Raw genomic sequence first — 22291 nt, forward strand, 5'->3', positions numbered from 1 at the left:
TCTCCCCAGGCGAGTTAGCAGGGAGCTGGATCCGAAGTGGAGTGGTCAGGACTTGAACTGGTCCCCATAGGGGATGCCCGCACTGCAGGCTAGCACAGCGCTGGCCCCACGTTACAGCTTCAGACACTGACAACCCAGCAGGAGGTGACCAGTCAGTCCAGAGCTGCCCTGGGATGGAGGACAGGGGGACAGCTGGCGCGTCCTGTGCCTGGTTGTGACAACGGTGCAGGAACTGTGTCCTGACGCGCAGGGCTGGTGTAACTGGTGGAGAAGAGAAGACTGCTCTGTGTGCAGTTGGCAGTCACGCGGGATTCCGAGTGCTGGCCTGGTTCGCCCCCGCTGTCCCCCCAGGCAGAAGCGCTGGTTCTGGACTCTTCAGGCGCTTCGCCCTCGTCACGAACCCCTTTGCAGATGAGACAAGAGTTTAAAAGCTGCTTCCCAAGAGACAGATTTGTACTGTGAAACCGGCATTGCCAAAATTTGCTAGTGGCCTGGATACGCAGACTGTGGGGAGCAGACAGTGCAGACTTGGTGAGGAACATCGAGTGACCGCTCCCCAAGTTGCATGGTGTTGGGTGGACTCAGCAAAGCCTGCCGTGTGGGCGTATCCGCTGCCGTGTGCCGGCTCTTCCGTTCCCTGATGGGACGACCAGCTTCAGATAGTGGAGTCTGGCACTGGCCGACCTCACAGCTTCCCCAGTTTCACAGCCACACAGGCAAGTGTTTGGATAAGCACACGAGTTATCCGAACTGCTGCCTGGGTTACTCTGGCCGACACCACACAGCACTCGCAGGGCTGTGTCCTGGAACTGGGCGTTGCCGCGACGTGGAGAACGGAGGCTTTCTTCCTCCGCTTGCGCTGGGTGGAGATGCACAGCTCTCCACGGCCGGGTGTCCACGTTGCTGGTGAACACAGGAGGCAGGGCTGCACAGTGTCAGTCTAATCACAGCGTCTTCCAAAGCCCAGCCCGCACAGATGCTGCAGGACGGTGGTGGAACTGCTTAGCCCGGGCATTTTCTGAAGAGCGAGTCCACAGATGTCATCAATTATTAAGAGGGCTGGTTTTGTGGCATAGCGGGTGGAGCTGTCACCTATGGGCATTTGGGGAATACCATATGGGTACCGGTTCAGTCCCAGTTGTTCGATTGCCAATCCAGCTCCCCTAATGTGCCTGTGGAAGCAGCAGTGGATGGCCCAAGTGGGAGACTCTGATGGAGCTCGGGCTCTTGGCTTAGCCTGGCGCAGCCCCAGATGTGGCTCTCCTTCGCCGCAGTGGAACCTGGGACAGAAGCCAAGCACTGGTAGTATCCGCTGCTGTGGCTGCGATGACCTTGCACATATATATATATATATATATATATATTTCTTTTTTTTTTTTTTTTTTTTTTTTTGAATGCAGAGTTAGAGTGAACCATCCAAATGTCTGCAGTGGAGGAAACATGTTGGCAGTGACCAAGACTGCTCTGGCTCACAAAGCAAATTTGTTTCATAAGACAGAGACTTCCAGACCCAAGACAGGCAGGGCCTGTACTACGCCCCTCATAAGCAGGAAGTGGCTACAGAAGATGGATGATTGTACACCCTTCAACATCCCGTAGGGTTAAGGGAATGGAGTCTCTGAGGGGGGATGTTGTAGGCAGGTATATAGGATAGAAGAGATTAGGTTTGTGAGCTGGGACACCACGCCTTCACCACACCCCTGTGTGACCTCATGCCCCTACCTGGCCACACCTGTGTGCCCATGGCCAATCAGGTTAGTTAACCACTGCCCTTTGAAAGTGGATTCAGGCGGGCGCTGCAGCTCACTAGGCTAATCCTCTGCCTGCGACGCTGGCACCCTGGGTTCTAGTCCCGGTCGGGGCGCCAGATTCTGTCCCGGTTGCCCCTCTTCCAGGCCAGCTCTCTGCTGTGGCCAGGGAGTTGCAGTGGAGGATGGCCCAGGTGCTTGGGCCCTGCACCCCATGGGAGACCAGGAGGAAGCACCTGGCTCCTGGCTTCAGAGCAAAACAAAAAACAAATGGCCGCGGTGGCTGGGGTTAGGCCAAGACACTGGCCCTGAGCCCTGCACGTCTTAAGGTGAAGTGAAGTGTTCTCCTGCACTTGGAAGTCACGTCTGATGCCTGTCACGTTGACATTCCAGCAGCTCGGCTTGGCCTTCCACCTCCACCAGGGCCCAGCATGAGTAAGCTCTGCACCCTAGGGACTCCTCCCACTGGCCCCTGCAGCCCCACAGGCTCCCCCTCCCCACGCTACCCCCCGATTGTCCCGCTCCAGTTAATGAAGCCACATCTAGCTGAGGTGATCCTACTTATACTCAAAGGGTTTTTTGGTTTTTAACAAGAGCTCCCAGCTTCTGGTTTCTTCCCCAAATGCCCACAACGGCCAGGACTAGACAGGGGCAGAAGCCCAAAGCTGGGGACTCAGTGAGCCTTCCACAGGGGTGGCGGGGACCCGAGTGTTGGAACCATCACTTGCTGCCTCCAGGGTCTGCACTGACCGGAAGTTGAAATCTGAAAAGGGAGCCAGGTGTCGAACCCAGGCACCCCAATTCCGACGCAGGTGTCTCAGCCGGCACGTTAACTGCTAGGCCGAGTGCCTGCCCCCGGAAGTGCTTCTGCTGTGTGACTTGAACCAGCAGCGAGTTCTCACCACACTGACTGCCGTGGACGTGGTGACGGGACATGAGCAGCCGACGCACACAGCGTGTTCAGTCTTCACCCTCTACGCTTTCGGGACACTCAGGAAGGTGGGGGACAGCCTTAGTGCTTGGTCCAGGCAGCCTGGAGTTAACTTGCCCATCTGGAGCACCCAGCTCCTTCATGGCAAATTTCCGGATCTCTGAGTGCCAGGCAGCTCGCTCCTTGCACCCAGTCCCCCGAGGCATTGTGGGTGTGGAAGGTGTACTCTCGGCTCTGCCCCGTGCTGATGGCAGAGTGGCCTTTCTCACCACCGTGTCTGTGGGAGCCGTCCTGCAGGGCCCCCTCTGAAGGGGCCCCTAAAGTATTTAAATGCCGCTTCCCTGGAGTTTTTCCTGTCACCTGCCTTAGCTTTTTTTTTTTTTTTTTTTCTGACAGGTAGAGTGGACAGAGAGAGAGAGACAGAGAGAAAGGTCTTCCTTTTCCGTTGGTTCACCCTCCAATGGCCGCTGCGGCCGGCGTGCTGCAGCCGGCACACTGCGCTGATCCGAAGCCAGGAGCCAGGTGCTTTTCCTGGTCTCCCATGGGGTGCAGGGCCCAAGCACTTGGGCCATCTTCCACTGCACTCCCTGGCCACAGCAGAGAGCTGGCCTGGAAGAGGGGCAACCAGGACAGAATCCGGTGCCCCGAACCGGACTAGAACCCGGTGTGCCGGTGCCGCAAGGCGGAGGATTAGCCTAGTGAGCCATGGCGCCAGCCGCCTTAGCATCTTTTCTAGTAAGTATACAGTGAGTATACCGATGCCTCTCTACTTACAGTGAGTTGCATCCCAGTAAAGCCATTGCAAGTTGCAAACGTAAGGGGGCCAGCGTTGGCACGGTCGGTTAGGCTGCCTCTTGGAACGCCAGCATCCCAGGTCGGAGTGCTGGTTCCGGTCCCAGCTGTTCCACTTCCAATCCAGCTCCCTACTTACGTGCCTGGGAAAGCAGATTACGACGCAAGTACTTGGGCCCCTTCCACCCACATGGGGGACCCAGATGGAATTCTAGGCTCCTGACTTCGGCCTGGCCCACCCCAGCCACAGTGTGGCCATCGGTAAACCAGCTGATGGAAGATCTCTGTCTCCTTCTCTCCTTGTCACTCTTTCAATTTTTTTTTTTTTAATTGACAGTGGTTTTGGCTTCGAATAATAAGGCTTGCATTCTGCTTCTCGCTTTGGGTATAACCAGTCAATCCCAGGAGACATTCAGCCGTTGAATACAGATAAGCCTCATGGTCTTGTTGCCCGCGTTCTAACAGCACCACACTGCACAGCGACAGCTGGGGGAAGGCCCCAGTGCCAAGTGCAGTCTCCTGCAGGCGGACATTTGACACCATCATAAAGTCGAGGAATCTACAATGAGCCATCGTGAGTCGGGGGCCATCAGGATAGCGTTCTCTGGAAGGTCCCGCTGTGCATGCTGTAGGCATGAGTGTAAACAGTGGCATCCTACCTGGCCTGCCTTTTTTTTTTTTTTTTTTTTTGACAGGCAGAGTGGATAGTGAGAGAGACAGAGAGAAAGGTCTTCCTTTGCCATTGGTTCACCCTTCAATGGCCACTGCGGCTGGCACACCACACTGATCTGATGGCAGGAGCCAGGTACTTATCCTGGTCTCCCATGGGGTGCAGGGTCCAAGTACTCGGGCCATCCTCCACTGCACTCCCTGGCCACAGCAGAGAGCTGGCCTGGAAGAGGGGCAACCGGGACAGAATCCAGAGCCCTGACCGGGACTAGAACCCGGTGTGCCGGCGCCGCAAGGCGGAGGATTAGCCTAGTGAGCCGCGGCGCCGGCCTCCTACCTGGCCTTTCTCTCCTCACACCCGCCTGCCTGCACATGGCACACCTCACCCCTGCCACCTTTCAGAGGGGCATGCCACCTCTTGGAAGCCTTCCCTGGTGCTCTGGCCACACAGCCCCTTTCCTGACCAGTTGGCTGGGAACCTCAGCTCTCGAGCCTAGTGACAGCAGATGAACTCTTCGCCCTGCGTCCTTTCTCACCCACTGGTAAACCTGTCCCTGTAGGAGGATTGGAATGCAGTGAACACGGAACTTAGCCAGTGGACACTTCCTGTCGCCTGCAGCACCTGCTCAGCCTGCTGCCCAGTCTGCTGGACACGAAGGGCCTTCAGAAAGCTGGAGGGGACCGGCGTCTCGGCAGAGTGGGCTGAGCTGCCATTAGCAACACCAGCAACCCGTATCTCACTGGCATGCCCAGCTTCCAATCCAGCTTCCTGCAAATGTGCCCGGGAGATAACAGATAATGGCTCAGATAAATAGTAGACAATGGTCTGCCACCCACGTGGGAGACCAGGATGGAGTTCTGGCTCCTGGCTTCAGCCTTGCCCCGCCCTGGCTGTTGTGGCCTTGTGGGGAATGAACCAGCAGATGGAAGATCTGGGTCCTCCTGCCTGACTCACAGCCCATCACTGACTTGGGGGTGATGGAAGGAGGAAGCTGCTTACTGCAAAGCACAGAGCAAGGAGCTGGACAGCTGCTGCTTCGCTCCCAGCCCCACGCCCAGGAGTTAGGGGCTGCAGGATCAGGTCCTGTCCAAGTTCCTGGTTGGTCATTGGAGCTCGGGACCTTCCTTTGATTGGTCAGTGATGCCGTGGTCTGTAGAGAATGTGTTGCGGTGGCCAGGTGGGCTCCAGGAGGTCTGGGAGGGTGGCAGCTCCGCCCTGCCTGGACCTGGCCACCCCAGGGCAACGCTGGCCTTCCGGGGTCTTATCTATTGGGGAAGCAAAGGACTCCTTGAGTCAGTCGGTGATTAGAGCCTTGTAGGGCCAGCTGTGTCACTCCCCAGTGAATTTCTTTTGATAAAGGCCAGGCAAGGACACCGCGGGTTAAGGGGGACAGAGGCAACGCTGGGCGTGTAGGGGCGCGGTTTCAACGTCCTCCCAGTCCCCTGGAAGACAGGCTGTGTGTGCGGGTTGTTCCAGGGAAAAAAGTCTTCTGCCTGGCCCCGCTCCACAGGCCCGACCTCTCTCAAGGTGGGATGGCCCATGAGCACAACCCCAGCTTCCCAGGGGCTCGGCGGCCTTGACCCTGAGCCTTGTGGCGTGAGTGTGAAGCAGTGGCTGTGGACGCGCGGGTCAGCGGTCGGAGCCAGCGACGTGCGCCCTGCAGGCCAGGGACGAGGGTGGGAGCCGGGCCTGCAGGGGCGGCCACGAGGGTCATTAGCCCCCTCGCTGGGGCGAAGCAGTGCGTGTGGTGACCGACAATCGTCCTGGAGGATTTAGGGGGATTTGGCCAAGTGTCCCTGTGGGCCCCCAGCCTCCTCCTAATCCCGGCCACATTTCAGACTACTTAGGATCGCATTAAATGTCAAAGCCGGCGTTTAGGGAAATGTCTACATTTCGGATGCATCGCCAGGGTCAGGGGAGAAGCGGCCGGGAATCTCGGAGCGAGAGGCGGGAGAGGCGCTCTGTGTGGTCCGGCGCCCCCGCGGCCTCGCCGCCCAGGAATGCGGGCTTTTCACATGCAGAAAATGCTCACGCTTTGTTTCCGCCTCGGCCTCCCGGGGGCGCGGGGCCGCCGGCCCCCGGGAGAGCCGCGCCGCCCCCGGCCCCGGGCGCCCCCTGCCCCCGCGGGGAGCGAGCCGGGACGGAGCCGTCGAGGAAGACCCCGGGTCTCGCCTCGCCGGGGGACGCCGGCCAGGGCCCCGGACGCGCGCATCCTCCGGGCACGGCGGTGGGGGGCGCAGAGCCCACCGCCGGGGGTCCCAGGAGACGCGGGGCGCCCCCTGCCCCCGCGGGGAGCGAGCCGGGACGGAGCCGTCGAGGAAGACCCCGGGTCGGGATCCTCCGGCCGGGGCGCCGGCTGCTGCAGGCGCTGGTCTGCGGCGGGGGTGGGGGCGCAGAGCCGACCGCCGGGGGCCCAGGCGCCCAGGAGACCCTGCGCGCCCCCTGCCGGCCGCCCCGCGCCCCGCGACGTGCGGGCCGCGCAGACACCGACTGCGGCGCGCGCTGTGTCTCTCCTGTTTTATTTCGTTTATTTATTTTACTCTGATTCACTTAATGATTTCTGTTTATTCCGCTTTATTCATGTGTTCCATTGTTTAATTTGGTATTTGATGGCATTGTATTGAGAGTTACTTTGGGGTTTGTTTTCCCCAAAATTTAGTTATTTATCGGTTTTTTTTTTTTCTCCTTTTTAAAATCGAGGGGAAGAGCAGGCCCCTCTGAACCTTGCCCCAGACCCTGACTCCGCCTAGAGAAATGCGGAGACCCGGTGACACGGTCCTCGCGGGGAGCCCAGGGTGCGGGTCGGCTCCCCCGGGAGTCAGGCAGGCCTTCATAGGTGTTCCTGGACTGCCTGTTACTTATGCCTCGACATTTCTCCAACGAAGAACCCCGGGAGCCCCGGTCCCCGCGGGGCGCTGGCTGGGGGGGGGGGGCTGTTCCCCACGCAGACGCTGAGAAGGTGGCCAGCAGGGAGCTGCTTGCCCTCTGCGGTGGACCAGGGGCACACCCCCCCCCCCCCCCCCCCCCCCCCCCCCCGGTCAGGGCGATGTGTCATCTCCTACTTTGGAAAACACCAGATGAATAGTAAGCCGTGTGAGCCTGGATCACCTGTGACCATTCTGCCAACAAGTGCTGAGCATCCTTTTTGTTTTCACTGAACTTTGAGGGCAGGGCGTACGTGGGGCGACACTTCGCGGCGAGGCTTCAACCTGTGTCTCTAAGAACCCATGCATTCCCTAAACAACCACACACACAGTCTCCTAGGAAATTTAACACAGCCGAGATAATTGTATCTAACACCTCCGCTGAGGTCTTTATTTAATCTTCTTTAATTCACAAATTTTCCCCAGCCTTTTTTGGCCTGCAGTACCTGGGCTTAACCTACTATGCCACAGCGCCAGCTCCATAAATGAGTCCTTTTTTAAAAGCATATTTATTTTTGGCCGGCACTGTGGCTCACTTGGCTAATCCTCCGCCTGCAGCGCCGGCACCCCAGGTTCTAGTCCCGGTTGGGGGCACCAGTTCTGTCCTGGTTGCTCCTCTTCCAGGCCAGCTCTCTGCTGTGGCCCAGGAAGGCAGTGGAGGACGGCCCAAGTGCTTGGGCCCTGCACCCTCATGGGAGACCGGGGTGGGGGGCACCTGGCTCTTGGCTTCGGATCGGCGCAGTGCGCAGGCCATAGCGGCCTTTTGGGAGGTGAACTAACGGAAGGAAGATCTTTGTCTCTCTCTCTCACTGTCTAACTCTGCCTGTCAAGAAATAAATAAACATATTTATTTTGCATCGACTTGAAAGGCAGAACCACAGAAAGAAATACAGGGAGAGAGATCTTGCATCCTTTGGTTCCTTCCCCAAATGCCTGCATTAATCAGGGCTGGACCAGGCTGAAGCCGGGAGCCAAGAACTCCATCTGGAGCTCCCACAAGGGTGGTAGGGGCCCAGGTTCCTGAGCCATCGCCCACTGCCTCCCAGGGACATTAACAGCAGGCTGCATTGGAAGGCAGTCAGGACTCTATCCCACACTCTGAGACAGGATGTGAGTGTTCTAAGCAGAGGCTTTTTAAATATTTTTATTTTATTTATTTGTTTTTTGAAAGGCGAGGAGGCAGAGAGGTCTTCCATCCGTTGGTTCACTCCTCAAAAGGCAGCAACGGCCGAAGCTGCACCAATCCAAAGCCAGGAGCCAGGAGCTTCCTCCAGGTCTCCGAAATGGGTGCAGGGGCCCAAGCACCTGGGCCATCTTCCACTGCTTTCCCAGGCCACAGCAGAGCTGGATCGGAAGTGGAGCAGCTGGAACTAGAACCAGCGTCTGAAGGCGGCGGCTTTACCGGATAAGGCTCAGCACCAGCCCCCACCTCCCTGCCCTGCCCCGGAGCTTTTAAAATATTTTATTTAGGGCCGGCGCCGCGGCTCACTAGGCTAATCCTCCGCCTTGCAGCGCCACCACACCGGGTTCTAGTCCCGGTCGGGGCGCCGGATTCTGTCCCGGTTGCCCCTCTTCCAGGCCAGCTCTCTGCTGTGGCCAGGGAGTGCAGTGGAGGATGGCCCAGGTGCTTGGGCCCTGCACCCCATGGGAGACCAGAAGAAGCACCAGGCTCCTGCCATCGGATCAGCGCGGTGCGCTGGCCGCAGCGCGCTGGCCGCGGCGGCCATTGGAGGGTGAACCAACGGCAAAGGAAGACCTTTCTCTCTGTCTCTCTCTCTCACTGTCCACTCTGCCTGTCAAAAAATAAATAAATAAATAAATAAAAAATATTTTATTTAGGAGAGAATTGTGCAGTGGGTTAAGTTGCACTTGCAGTGCCTGCCTCCCATGTCTGAACACTGGTTCCAGTCCCTGCTACTCCACTTCCATCTCATCCAGCTTCCTGCTAATGTCCCTGGGAGGCAAGAGGCCATTGGCCCAACTGCGTGGGTTCCTGCCACCTACCTGAGTTCAAGGCTCAGCCCTGGTTTCAGCCTGGCCCAGCCATGGCTGTCTCTGCCATTGGAGAGTGAACCAGCAGATGGAAACTCTCTCGTGTGCTCTCTCATCCTGCCTTTCAAATAAACAAATTAAACTTTAGCAAAGAGAACAAAAGAGGGTGAGGCCAGCATTTGGCCTAGGGGGTTGGAATGTCTAGAGTTTTCCAGTATCTGTTATTTTTAAAGTTTTATTATTTCTCTTTTTAAAGATTTATTTATTTATTTGACAGTCAGAGTTAGAGAGAGAAGGAGAGGCAGAGAGAAAGAGAGAGAGGTCTTCCATCTGCTGGTTCACTCCCCAGTTGGCAGCAATGGCCAGAGCTGTGCTGATCCAAAGCCAGGAGCCAGGAGCTTCTTCTGGGTCTCCCACGTGGGTGCAGGGATCCAAGGACTTGGGCCATCTTCTGCTGCTTTTCCAGGCCATAGCAGAGAGCTGGATCAGAAGTAGAGCAGCCAGGACTGGCGCCCATATGGGATGCCAGCGCTGCAGGCGGCAGCTTTACCTGCTATGCCACAGCGCCAGCCCCAAAGCTTTGTTATTTCTAGTGTTACTGAAAGCAATACATGAAATATTCAAACAATACAAAAAGTATAGGGGCCAGCTTTGTGGCATAGTGGATTGGGCTTCTAACTGCAACACCAGCCTCCCATATGAGCACCAGTTCCAGTCTCCACTTCTGGTCCAGCTCCCTGCTGGCGTACCTGGGAAACAACAGAGACCCAAGTGGGGGTACAGGTTCCTGGCTTGGCCTGGCCCGGCCCCAATTGTTGAGGCATTTGGGGAATGGGTCCTCTCTCTGTGTCTCTCTACGTATGTAACACTGCCTTTCAAATCAATCAATCAATCTTTTTTCTTCCATAGATGTCCTTTATTAGATTGAGGAAGTTCCTTTTTTTAAAAAAAAAAGATTCACTTATTTATTTGAAAGGTAGAGTTACAGAGAGAGAGGGAGAGACAGAGAGAGGGAGAGACAGAGAGAGAGAGAGGTAGGTCTTCCATCCTGGTTCACTCCCCAAATGCCCACAGCGGCTGGAGCTGATCTGATCTGAAGCCAGGAGCCAGGAGCCAGGAGCTTCTTCTGGGTCTCCCACATGGGTGCAGGGGCCCAAGGATTTGGGCCACCCTCTGATGCTTTCCCAGGAGCATTAGCAGGGAGCTGGATCTGAAGTGGAGCAGGCAGGACTCAAATTGGCGACCATATGGGATGCTGGAGCTGCAGGCTGTGGCTTTATCTGTTACATCACAGCGCCGACCGTAATATGTAAATCTTTTTTTTTTTTTTTAAAGGGATACTCAGGCCAGCGCCGTGGCTCACTAGGCTAATCCTCCGCCTAGCGGCGCCGGCACACCGGGTTCTAGTCCCAGTCGGGGCACCAGATTCTGTCCCGGTTGCCCCTCTTCCAGGCCAGCTCTCTGCTGTGGCCAGGGAGTGCAGTGGAGGATGGCCCAGGTGCTTGGGCCCTGCACCCCATGGGAGACCAGGAGAAGCACCTGGCTCCTGGCTCCTGCCACCGGATCAGCGCGGTGCGCCGGCTGCAGCGCGCTGGCCACGGCGGCCATTGGAGGGTGAACCAACGGAAGGAAGACCTTTCTCTCTCTGTCTCGCTCACTGTCCACTCTGCCTGTCAAAAAAATAAAAATAAATAAAAATTTAAAAAAAGGGATACTCAATTTAAAAAAAGAAGTGAAAATTACTCATAAACAAATATTCAGAGAGAATTACTGTTAGAATTTTGATATATAGTTATATGTTTATATATATATATTTTTTTTCCTTTTTGAGTTCCTGGGTTTGAGTCCTCTCTCACCTTTAGATTCCAGCTTCCTGCACACCCTGGGAGGCAGCAGCGACCGCTCAAGTGACTGGGTGCTGCCCCCGTGTGGCCCTGGATTGAGGCCCCAGCTTCAGCCCCAGCCCGTCCTCGGGTCTGCAGGAAGGGTTCCTGGCCAGGTTCCGGGCAGGGGGACTCGGACACCCCTGCATCCAGGCCCCAGCTCAGAGGCCGGGCTCGGTCTTCGGGGGCCTGCCTGTCCCTGACGTGCACGTCTGTGGATCGGGGGTGACGCTCATGGGCTGGGCAGTTGGGCCGTGAGTGAGAGAGGAGCTTGCCTGAGGCCTGGGTCCCCGCCCGCAGGTGAGGACGCAGTGCAAGGGCGATGGCCGCTGCTGCAGGGGAAGGAGTGGGTGGGAAGGGCCTCCCCAGCTCTGCCCCTTGCGCGGAGCCCCCCCCCCCCCCACGTTCCCAGCAGGCCACACTGGCTGCTCCTCCTTTGCAGCACCCTCAGGACGGTTTCCTGGGTCAGCTGTGTGCAGTCCCAGGCAGCTCCTCACCAGCCACACTGGCCGAGAGGCTGCCAGGTGTCTGTGGTCGTTGTCCCCTCTGCTCCAGGGCTGACGTCTGTTGGTTAGGTGGTTGTTGTATTTGAAAGTGGCCAAGAGAGACCTGAACCATCCGCTGGTTCACTCCCCAAAAGGTGGCAACTGCCAGGGGCTGGGCCAGGCTGAAGACGGGAGACAGGGACTCCATCGGGGTCTCCCGCATGGGTGGCAGGGGCGCTTGGAAAGTGAACAGAGAGGACTCGAACCCGCACGCAGAGCTGGGATGCCGGCGTCACACGCAGTGGCTTAACCCGCCACACCACAGTGCTGGCCCCAGGTCTGATTTCGTACTCGCCGAAATTCAGGTTTGGCTCAGCATGGAAACGGAGGTTCAGGGAGGAAACGCTACATTTGGTCCCCAACCCGCGGAGTCACTCGGTAAAACTCGGAGGCGGACAGCACCGAAAGCTCCCAGGAACCCGGGCAGCAGCAACAGCGAGAACGGTGAGCTGCAGGCCGGCATTCGAGAGCTGCAGGCCTGGGCCAGCGCGGGGGCTGCCCTCACAAGGCCAAGGCTGGCATCCCGGAGCTAAGCTCTGGCAGGAGGCCCGGCTGCTCCGCTTCCCATCCACCTCCCTGCTAATGCTCCCGGGAAGGCAGCAGAGGGCGCAGGTGGGAGACCTGGGCTGGATTCCTGGCTTCTGGCTTCAGCCTGGTCCAGCACTGTTATGGGCGACTGGGGAGTGAACCCACGATGGAGGCTCGCTCTCTCGCTGTCTCTCCCTCTCTGTCGCGCTGCTGTTCAAATAAAGAAACAAATAAATACAGAAAAAGACGGGGCAGGCGCCCTGGCTCACTTGATTAATCCTCCACCTGCGGTGCCAGTATCCCATGTGGGCGTGGGTTCTAGTCCCGGTCGGGGCACTGGATTCTGTCCCAGTTGCCCCTCTTCCAGGCCAGCTCTCTGCTGTGGCCAGGGAGTGCAGTGGAGGATGGCCCAAGTGCTTGGCCCTGCACCCCATGGGAGACCAGGAGAAGCACCTGGCTCCTGGCTTCAGATTGGCACAGCTCTGGCCGCAGCGGCCATTTGGGGGGTGAACCAACGGAAGGAAGACCTTTCTTTCTGTCTCTCTCTCACTGTCTAATTCTGTCAAATAAAAAAGAAAGAAAAAGAGGAGGCCTAGAATTTTTGCCATTTTGGAAATTTTAACCAGGTTTAGGTGTTCAAGAAAATTTTTGACGAATATAAAAAGTGTGGGTTTACGGTGTTTTAATTGACAGTGAAGTTCAGAAAGAATCAGGAACAAATATTTAAAAACCAGAGTCCTTGGTCATGGTGTTGTGGTACAGCAGGTTAAGGCGCCACCTGAGTCAACAGCATTCCATATAGGCGCCGGTTCAAGTCCCGGCTGCTCCACTTCCGATTCAGCGCCCTGCTGTGGCCTGGGAAAGCAGTGGAAGATGGCCCAAGTGCTTGGTATCTGGGCCCCTGCACCCGAGTGGGAGACCCAGAAGAAGCTTCTGGCCCAGACCTGGCTGTTGTAGCCATTTGGAAAGTGAACCAGTGGGTGGAAGCTCTCTTTCCTTCTTTCTCTGCGACTCTGCCTTTCAAATAAATAATCAATTGAAAAAAGCAAAAAAAAAAAAAAAAAAAAAAAAAACCAAACAAACAAACAAAAAAAAAACAAAAAACTCTTTGGCCGGTGTGTGACTTGGACCAGAGAGAGGTGTGATGAGATCCATGAAATCACAGATAGAAAAGTAGAACTGTGGCACCGCGGCTCCCTAGGCTAATCCTCCACCTGCAGCACCGGCACCCCGGGTTCTAGTCCCGGTCGGGGCGCCGGTTTCTGTCCCGGTTGCCCCTCTTCCAGGCCAGCTCTCTGTTGTGGCCAGGGAGTGCAGTGGAGGATGGCCCAAGTGCTTGGGCCCTGCACCCCATGGGAGGCCAGGAGAAGCACCTGGCTCCTGCCTTCGGATCAGCGCGGTGTGCTGGCCATGGCGGCCATTGGAGGGTGAACCAACGGCAAAGGAAGACCTTTCTCCCTGTCTCTCCCTCTTACTGTCCACTCTGCCTGTCAAAAAATTAAAAAAAAAAAAAAAAAAAAAAAGCTGGAGAGGGAGGGTAGATCCAGAAGCTGAAAGCTAACACGGTCCCTGTCCGAGGCCCTCCAGGGTCCCCAGCGCCTACAAGGAACAGAGACTCTTCCTGGCGCCCCCCAGCAGAGCTGCGCTGGGGGTGCCCCCACCCTCCCAGCCCCTCTGAGCCTGAGCAGCCCCAGCTGCACCTGCAGAGCCAGTGGTCCCCGTTTAGAGAGTGACCCTGCTGAATTAAAATTCAATTAATCTGACTTTAAGGGCAAGAGAAACTATTTGTGAAAAATCATTAAACAGTACATAAAACCCTTTGAGGAACAGTGACTCCTAGGGGCGGTACGGCCTGGCTTTTGTGAAGGTGCTTTGGGCCCAATGAGTTAACTTTTTTAAGGAATTTTAACAAGATAGCGGTCAAAGTGGAATTTGTTCGTGTCGTTTATTTAAGGTTTTACAAGGCCCTGCAAAGAGTCCCTCCCCGAAGTCTGGAGGAAAAGCGGATTTGATAGCAACGTGTGAGAGGTGGGCTCCGGGGAGGCTGCTCTCAAACCTTCAGAGGTGACAGGGGCTGGGGAACTGTCACACAGGAGAGGCGAGGAGGCCTGCAGCCAGGGGTCCTGCAGGGGCCCAGGGAGGCCAGCCCCGAGCTATGCAGCAAGGACCAGCGCCGGAGGCCTGGTGAGCCGGGCATGCGCTCTGCGGTCTAGCTGATGATCTGGAACCCGGGGACCGTAACTGCATGTGGGCTGTGTGAGCTACAGCTCACGGTCTCAGGAAACGAACAAGCAAGGGCTTGGGAACTTTCTAAGATGTATGTATTTATTTGAAAGTCAGAGTTACACAGAGAGAGAAGAGAGAGAGAAAGAGAGAGGTCTTCCATCTGCTGGTTCACTGCCCAATTGGCTGCAGTGGCTGAAGCTGTGCCAATCTGAAGCCAGGAGCCAGACACTTCTTCTGGGTCTCCCATGCGGGTGCAGGGACCCAAGGACTTGGGCCATCTTCTACTGCTTTTCCAGGCCGTAGCAGAGAGCTGGATCGCAAGTGGAGCAGCCAGGACTTGAACCGGCACCCATATGGGATGTCGACACTGCAGGCAGAAGCTTAGCCTGCTGTGCCCCAGCGCCGGCCCCGGGGGTGATTATTCTCTCTGGGACAGTCCACCAGCACCTTTCTGGGCAGGAGGAAAAGGTGCCATCATCAGGCGTGCAGTAGGCTCATGTTTACATTAGCATACATCTCTACTGACTCCCTTTTCTCTCTAGCATCTATCGCTTCTTAAATTCAGTTAATTTACTTTTATTTTTGTTTGGTTTGTATTTTTTTAAATGTACATTTTTTTTTTTAAATTTACCTGAAAGGCAGAGTGAGAGAGAGAAAGAGAGGTCTTCCATCCACTGGTTCACTCCCCAGATGGCCGCAACAACTGGGGCTGGGCCAGGCTGAAGCCTGGAGCCAGGAGCTTCTTCCGGGTTTCCCATGTGTGTGCAGGGGTGCAGGCACTTGGACCATCTGCTGCTGCCTCCCCAGATGCATTCTGATCTGTTAACAGGGAGCTGGATCAGAAGTGGAGCAGCCAGGACTCCAACCGGTGCCGGCTCTGCAGGCAGCAACTGTACCTGTTAGGCCACAACGCTGGCCCCCCAAATGGTGTCTTAATCACTGTACCAAATGCCCAGCCAGTGGCTCGACTCAGTTTTCAAGGCCCCATCGTGCTGTTTCCCACAGCAGCCGTGTGACTTGCAGCCCCTCCGACAGTGTGCAAGGACTCCTTTCTCCCCGCGTGCTGGTTTGACCCTGGCTATGGGACTCCAGGCGGGTGCCCTTCCTGGAGACAGCAGGCTCAGGGGAGAGGCACACACCTTGCACAACCCCACCTTCCGCAGACTCCCAGGCTCCGGGGTGTTTACCATTCCCTCACCTTGGGATTTGCTCATGCCTGACCTCTGCGCTTTGTTCCAGGTACTCCCTCTGTAATGTATGCTTTTCATGCTACCCCGTCCAGCTCATGAGCCTTGGTCTCTAAGCCCTTCACCCACACCTCGGCTGCCCAGGGTCCCCGGATGCTTCGCAGCTGAGGAGGCTGGCCACCTTCCCCTGGGTGTCCCTCAATAAAGAACGTGTAGTATACACACTGGCACTCATACGGGATGCAGGTGTCACAAGTGACGGTGTAACCCACGGCACCACAACACTGACCTCATTAAATAAATAAAATAAAATAAAATACAACAGTTTTAAAGATAACTATGGGAAGTGATTGGTATGTTAATGACCTTGATGTGGTAATCAGTTCACAGAATATAGGCATAGAAACATGTCGTGCAAGCACATACAATTTTTAGGTATCAGTTATAATGCAGTAAAGTTGGAATGTTTTGAATCTAAAAATGAATACATTTCTCCACCAAACTGTAAATAAAAATTCAGTTAAAAAAGCATACGTTTTGAACTGCAACTTCACCAAAGAAAAACCATAATTTGCAAATAGACACGGGACAGGAGGCTCCACACCATTAGGTATCAGGGAAACGCAAATTAAAACCCACTGCCACTTGTGAGGATCCGCATCGCGTATCAAAGTGGGAGTCCCAGCTCCGGCTTCGGACCCAGCTCCCTGCTAACGCGTCTGGGAAAGTAGCGGAGGCTGGCCCAGTGCTTGGACCCCCGCACCCAGGTGGGAGACCTGGATGGGAAGATGGGGTTCCAGGCTCCTGGCTTAGGCTGGCCCAGCTCCGGCCTTTGTGGCTATTTGAGGAGTGAATCTTGGGGGGGGAAAGCGTTCTCTGTCTCTGTCACTCTGCCTTTCAAATAAATTACGTACTTACTCTTAAAAAAAGAAATCAAGACGAGATACGACCACGCGTCAGACAGAACGGCTCAAGGTAAAGCGAAAACAAGCTGAGCACCGGAAGCTTCGGCGGTGAGGAAGGCAAACTCGGCTCTTCCCTCTTCTGGGGGAACTCCACAGGGCACAGCTGTTCCCGAAAAGACGTGGCAGTGTGTTGCGAAGCTAACCTGCACCTACTATATAAATCAACCTTTGTATCCCTGGGTATTTTCACGGGAGAAAAGGAGAGACTTTTCTCATTAAAGACTTTTATGCAGGGGCCTGTGTTGTGGCACAGCTGGTAAAGGCACTGCCTGCAACACAGGCATCCCATATGCGTGCCGGTTCATGGTGTCCCAGCGGCTCCATTTCCTATGCAGCTCCTAATAACGACCTGGGAAAGCAGCAGATGATGGTCCAGGTGTTTGGGTCCTTGCCATCCACGTGGGAGGACCAGATGAAGCTCCTGGCTCAGCTCTGGTCATTGCAGCCATCTGGGGAGTGAACCAGCGGATGGAAGACCTCTCTCGCTGTCTCTCCCTCTCTCTCTGTAACTCTTTCAAATAAATAAAAACTTTTGGGACCGGCGCTGTGACACAGAGGGTTAACGCCCTGGCATGAAGCGCTGGCATCCCACATGGAGGTCAGGGACCCAGCTGCTCCACTTCCGATCCAGCTCCCTGCTGTGGCCTGGGAAAGCAGTGGAAGATGGCCCAAGTCCTTGGGCCCCTGCACCCACGTGGGAGACCCAGAGGAGGCTCCTGGCTCCTGGCTTCGGTTCGGCGCAGCTCCAGCTGTTGCGGCCATCTGGGGAGTGAACCAGCGGATGGAGGACCTCTCTCTCTCTCTCTCTCTCTCTCTCTCCCCCTCTCTGCCTCTCCTCTGTGTAACTCTTTCAAATAAATAAATAAATAAATAAATCTCTCTTAAAAAAAAAAAAAAACCTTTCCCCCCCCCACAAGAGTTGCATGTAAATATTCAAAGCAGCTTTCTTTGTAACAGTCAAAACTTGAAATTAAATCAACCCAAATGTCCAACGACAAGGGAATGGGTAAAGGCATTGCAGTGGCTGGCACTGTGGTGTAGCAGGTAAAGCCGCTGCCTGCAGCTTTGGCATCCCATATGGGTGCTGGTTCCAGTCCCATCTGCTCTTCTTCTGATCCAGCTCTCTGCTATGGCCTGGAAAAGCAGTGGAAAATGGCTCAAGTCCTTGGGCCCCTGTACCGCGGAAGAAACTCCTGGCTCCTGGCTTTGGATCGGCGCAGCTCTGGCTGTTGTGGCCATCTGGGAAGTGAACCAGTGGTTGGAAGACCTTTCTCTCTCTCTGTCTGCCTCTCTATAACTCTGCCTTTCAAATAAGTAAATAGATCTTTTAAAAAATTGAAAAGAAAAATACAAGACTTGTTTTGTTATACTTACAATTTTGCAGTTCAAGCATCCATACTGGCTCACCTGGGTGGGGTTCGGGCTGGATATTTCAAGATGGCTTCACTCATGAGAGGACTCCAAGAAGTTCAGGGAATAATGGAATTAAAGGATAAGTTTATTTTGGTGCAAAAAATTTTTGCAATCTATGTGTAGTCCTTTTCATGAATATGCATTTTTTTCAAAGATTTATTTATTCCAAAGTCAGGGTTACACAGAGAGAGAAGAGGCAGAGAGAGAGAGAGGTCTTCCATCCACTGGTTCACTCTCCAATTGGCCACAGTGTTGGAGCTGCACCAATCCGAAGCCATGTGCCAGGAGGCGGTGGCTTTACCCACCACACCACACCGCCAGCCCTGTAAATATGCATTTTTAAAGGATTTTTAAAAAATTTATTTAAAAGGCAGAGTTACAGAGCGAGAGGGAGAGACAGAGATTTTTCCATCTTCTGGTTCACTCCCAGTGAACGGCTTAGAGGTTTGGGCTGGGCCAGGCTGAAGACAGGAGCCAGGAACTCATCCGGGTCTTCACAGATATGCGGGGGTCCATATGCTTGGGCCGTCTTCTGCTGCCTTCCCAGGTGCATAAGCAGGGAGCGGGATCAGAAGCGGAACAGCTGAGACTCGAACCAGCACTCTCATTTAGAATCAGGCATTGCAAGCGGTGGCTTAACTCACTGGAACACAACGCCAGCCCCATAATCAGCATTTTCTACAAGTGTTTTGAAGACCCCTCGTACACATAATTTCATACGTACATGGCATCCAAATAAGCTGATCTTTTCATTGCATTTTCTATGGACATTCTTTTTTTTTTTTTTTTTTTTGACAGGCAGAGTGGACAGTGAGAGAGAGAGAGAGACAGAGAGACAGAGAGGAAGGTCTTCCTTTGCCGTTGGTTCACCCTCCAATGGCCACCGCGGCCAGCGCGCTGCGGCCAGCGCACCGCGCTGATCTGATGGCAGGAGCCAGGTACTTATCCTGGTCTCCCATGGGGTGCAGGGCCCAAGCACTTGGGCCATCCTCCACTGCACTCCCTGGCCACAGCAGAGAGCTGGCCTGGAAGAGGGGCAACCAGGACAGAATCCGGCGCCCCGACCGGGACTAGAACCCGGTGTGCTGGCGCCGCAAGGCGGAGGATTAGCCTAGTGAGCCGTGGCGCCGGCCTCTATGGACATTCTGAAGGCCTTGGTACACGTGTCACCTTGGTGGGTACAATGGGGGCTCCTCTCAAACAGTCCCCTTCGAGGAGTCTGAGCCTCTTGGTGGGGTCTCTAGCAGGGAGTCAGACCTCCTGCATTGTGACTTTGGATAGGAGAGACCAAGGTGCTGGCTGCCAGTTCTCGGAACGGGTAGGCCTTCCTTTCAGTGGTCCAGGGAGCCAGGAGCCAGCCCAGGTGCTGGAGGGGCAATTGAACTCAAGCCTGGATGAGAGCAGACTTGGAGCTGCGGGGCAGAAGCCACACGGGGAAGGCGGACTTGGGCAGGGACGGGGCCCTCGCCAGCGTGGGTAGCAGTTGCAGTTCATTGTTCTTGGCAAGAGGAGGCCCTTTCAACCCTGGAGCAGGTGGAATGAATGAAGGGCAGGATTAGGCTGAAACAGGGAGGGATAAATAGCAGAGAGTTTTCCAGCCACAAAATCAGGCAGCACCGGGGGTAGGTAGCTTAAGACTCAGGTTGGATCTTCATCCTGCTGCTCTATTTATTTTAAAAACAGGGTTGATCGTTTCTCTGCCCCTTAGTATGAAAGACAAATTTCATTTTCAAACACCGGGACTGAGAGCTTGGGATTTTCAGGGTGGCCCCGGGCCGCCCCTGGGGCCTGGTGCTGAGTGACAGGAGGCCGATACTGCCCCTTCCTTCTGCAGGGCGGAAGGAGGAAGTGACTGGCCGGCCGGGAGCCCAGGGTAGTGATCAAGCAGTGACAGGCGTGAGGGTAGGCAGGCAGTTTGCCAACCAGGCTCTGAATGCTGATTATTTTAAAGGTGCGGAGGTGAGGAGGGCTTGCACGTGCTGGCAACTGTAGCAAGCGCTGTGTGGTCAGCAGCTTCTTCAGCCCTGATAGGCTGGGTACTTGTAACATTCCCGGCAGGCAGATAAAAAAAAAAAAAATTGAGGCAGAGAAAGGCTAGGTACACTTGCCCAAAGTCACACAGTTAGGAGTGGGGGGTGGGGGTGGGGTGAGCCTCACCCAGTGGTAACCTGCCTTTAACTACCAAAGCTGGGTATTTAACTTTTTATGCGTGCAATTTGAGTTTCCCTACGGTCATTTATATAGTTCCTGGTGACTAGAGCGTCTAGCATATCCTCTGACACGCTGCTCCTCTCAACTCCCGGCTTGTTGAAGGCAGCTGACACCCTTCTGTTAATGATTGCAAGGGCGGAGTGAAGAGTGGGCCCCAGTGTGGAGAGCCCCAGCCCCTTTCCACTGGCAGGGTGCAGGCGGTGAATCGATGGTGTCTGCTCAGCTGGCCCCCACCCTGCGCCCCGAAGGTTCCAAACAGTGATTATGATGTAACTTATGTTCCATGCTTTTTTTTTTTTAATGATCTGGCGATTTATATGCTTAAAAATTACACGCATGCATGCCAAGGAGGATGGTGAAAGGTGCAATTTGGACATCAAAACAAACGGTGCATCGAATATTTAATGAAAGGATCAGAGGAAGAACGCAGAAGCAAAGTCGCTCTGATGGAAACGGACCCTGCCCCCAAGCCAGGGTCCGCGAGGGTGGCAGGGGCTGGTGTCACTCTGTGAAACCAAAATATGGTTACGGATGCAGTGGAGAAAAAAAGCAAATTTACTGCCTCTGTGAGCCCAGGGCTGGTTTCTTTTAAAAGGTGGTTGCGTATGAAAACAGCAGATGATTTATTTTCGGGATTCGCAAAGGCTCCCTTGCTAATGTAAACTGGAGAAAGGACAACCGAAAGCTAGGAGTGGGTGTCGATGGAGGAGGATGGCAAGGCGTTTCCCACCTGGGGGCTGCTGGCACAGGACTCTGGCTCGGGTCCTGGGAGTGGATGCGTAGCTCCAGCTCCTCCTCCAGCTTATCTGAAACCTTATTGCAATCCAGCACTAATTTATTATTGATCTACGGCTGTGCCGCATTTCAACAAATCACAACTGTATTTCCACACAACCGGAGTGAAACTGGTCGGCGGGAAGAACTCCGTCTTTCCAACCTGTGGGAAGTTCGGTCTTCCGGGAAATTTGGAATGTGCCCAATTTCCTGGCGATGTGGTGTGAACCGGAGCGGGAAAGGAGAGGAGAGAACCTACTCCTTAAAGAGAAATCAAACCTCCCCTTCCTCTTTCTTCCTTTTTTGGGAGTAATTCTGAGCGACTGTCCCCAGAAAATCAACCCACCTCTTCCTGGAATCACTCTGCTCCCCCAAGGAAGCTCAGCTCACGGGCCCCCCTCTGCCATCCACTTGCAAGACAGTCTGCTGGGTAGGACCAGGGGGCCTGGGGGAGGCCTGTCCCCACCCCCTCCTCTCTTTTCTTTTTGTGGTGGGTGGGGCCAAGCTAGGAGGGAGGCAGCAGATCCGGGCCATCCCAGCTCTGACCTTATGGGGCCATCTTCCTTCTGGCAATTCTCTTCCCCCATCTGTTTTCCTCTTATTTTTATTTTGCTTTGCTTTTAAAAAAAGAACTCAAAACAATCAAAGCAGGGTAAAGAAACAAAACCCAACAAAACTACATGGAGCACCTCTGGAGCAAGGCGCCCATGGTACAAAGGCATACGCGTGCATAGATGTGTGTGTGTGTGTGTGCACACGTGGGTCTCCCATGTTGGACGCAAGTTGCTGTAGTGGCGGCAGATGGTGGCAGGAGAAGCCCCTCTCTCATTTTCAAATGAGAAGAAGTTTCCCTGGTCTGTCGACAGAGGAGGAGCTGCAGCTTGGTTTTATTTCTCCAATAATTTTCCCACTCACGTCTCTCAGGGACTGGCCACTGATTTCTCATTTTGCACTGGGTGCTGTGGCCCTGCGCCCTTCCCCCGCTGCGGCTGGGTCCTCTCGGGAGCTGTTTGCCCAGCTGGCCTGACTTAAGGGCTCTTTCCAGACAGACCTTCCTCTGGATCCCAGGGAGAGAATCCGCGGAGAAGCAGGGCACGGCCGTGTGTCTCCTTGTATTTTTCCAACTTCATGATCCAGGTGGGGTTGTTCAGGTTGGAAACCAAGCTTCTAAGTTTTTTTTTTTTTTCCGTTTTATGGAAGTTCAATTTGCACACAGTGAAATTTCGGCATTAAATGATGTTTTTGTGTCTCTCCCATCCCCCGGGGGAAGGGTCCCTCACCTCCCAAATGCTGCTTTCTCATCTCCATGTGAAGTTTCGCCCGTTCTAGAATTCCCTGTCAATGCAATCCTAAGGGGTGATCCTTTTGTGCTTGCCTCTGGCCCGAGAGGTTTTCGGATTCATTCAGGTTGTTGCCTGCCCCGGTTAAGTGGAACCCAAGAAGTCACTGGCGGCGAGATGGTGAGCAGACCCGGACAAAGGTTCGGCCTGCAGCCCCAGGGC

At 54.9% G+C, this 22291-nt stretch overlaps 1 long non-coding RNA gene across 1 annotated transcript; it reads right to left on the reverse strand.

Annotated features, from left to right (window-relative positions):
* Positions 1-13960: 13960 nt before the first annotated feature.
* On the reverse strand, positions 13961-16731 carry LOC149127215 (uncharacterized). Its single transcript, XR_016232146.1, has 3 exons — positions 16345-16731; positions 14871-15058; positions 13961-14690 (listed from the first exon to the last, which is right to left on the reverse strand). It is a non-coding gene; the product is annotated as an uncharacterized LOC149127215 (long non-coding RNA).
* Between the last annotated feature and the right edge of the window lie 5560 nt (positions 16732-22291).

This window comes from Oryctolagus cuniculus, chromosome 4 (assembly GCF_051225735.1).
Source record: "Oryctolagus cuniculus isolate XC-2025 breed Fujian yellow rabbit chromosome 4, ASM5122573v1, whole genome shotgun sequence".
Lineage (NCBI taxonomy): Eukaryota > Metazoa > Chordata > Mammalia > Lagomorpha > Leporidae > Oryctolagus > Oryctolagus cuniculus.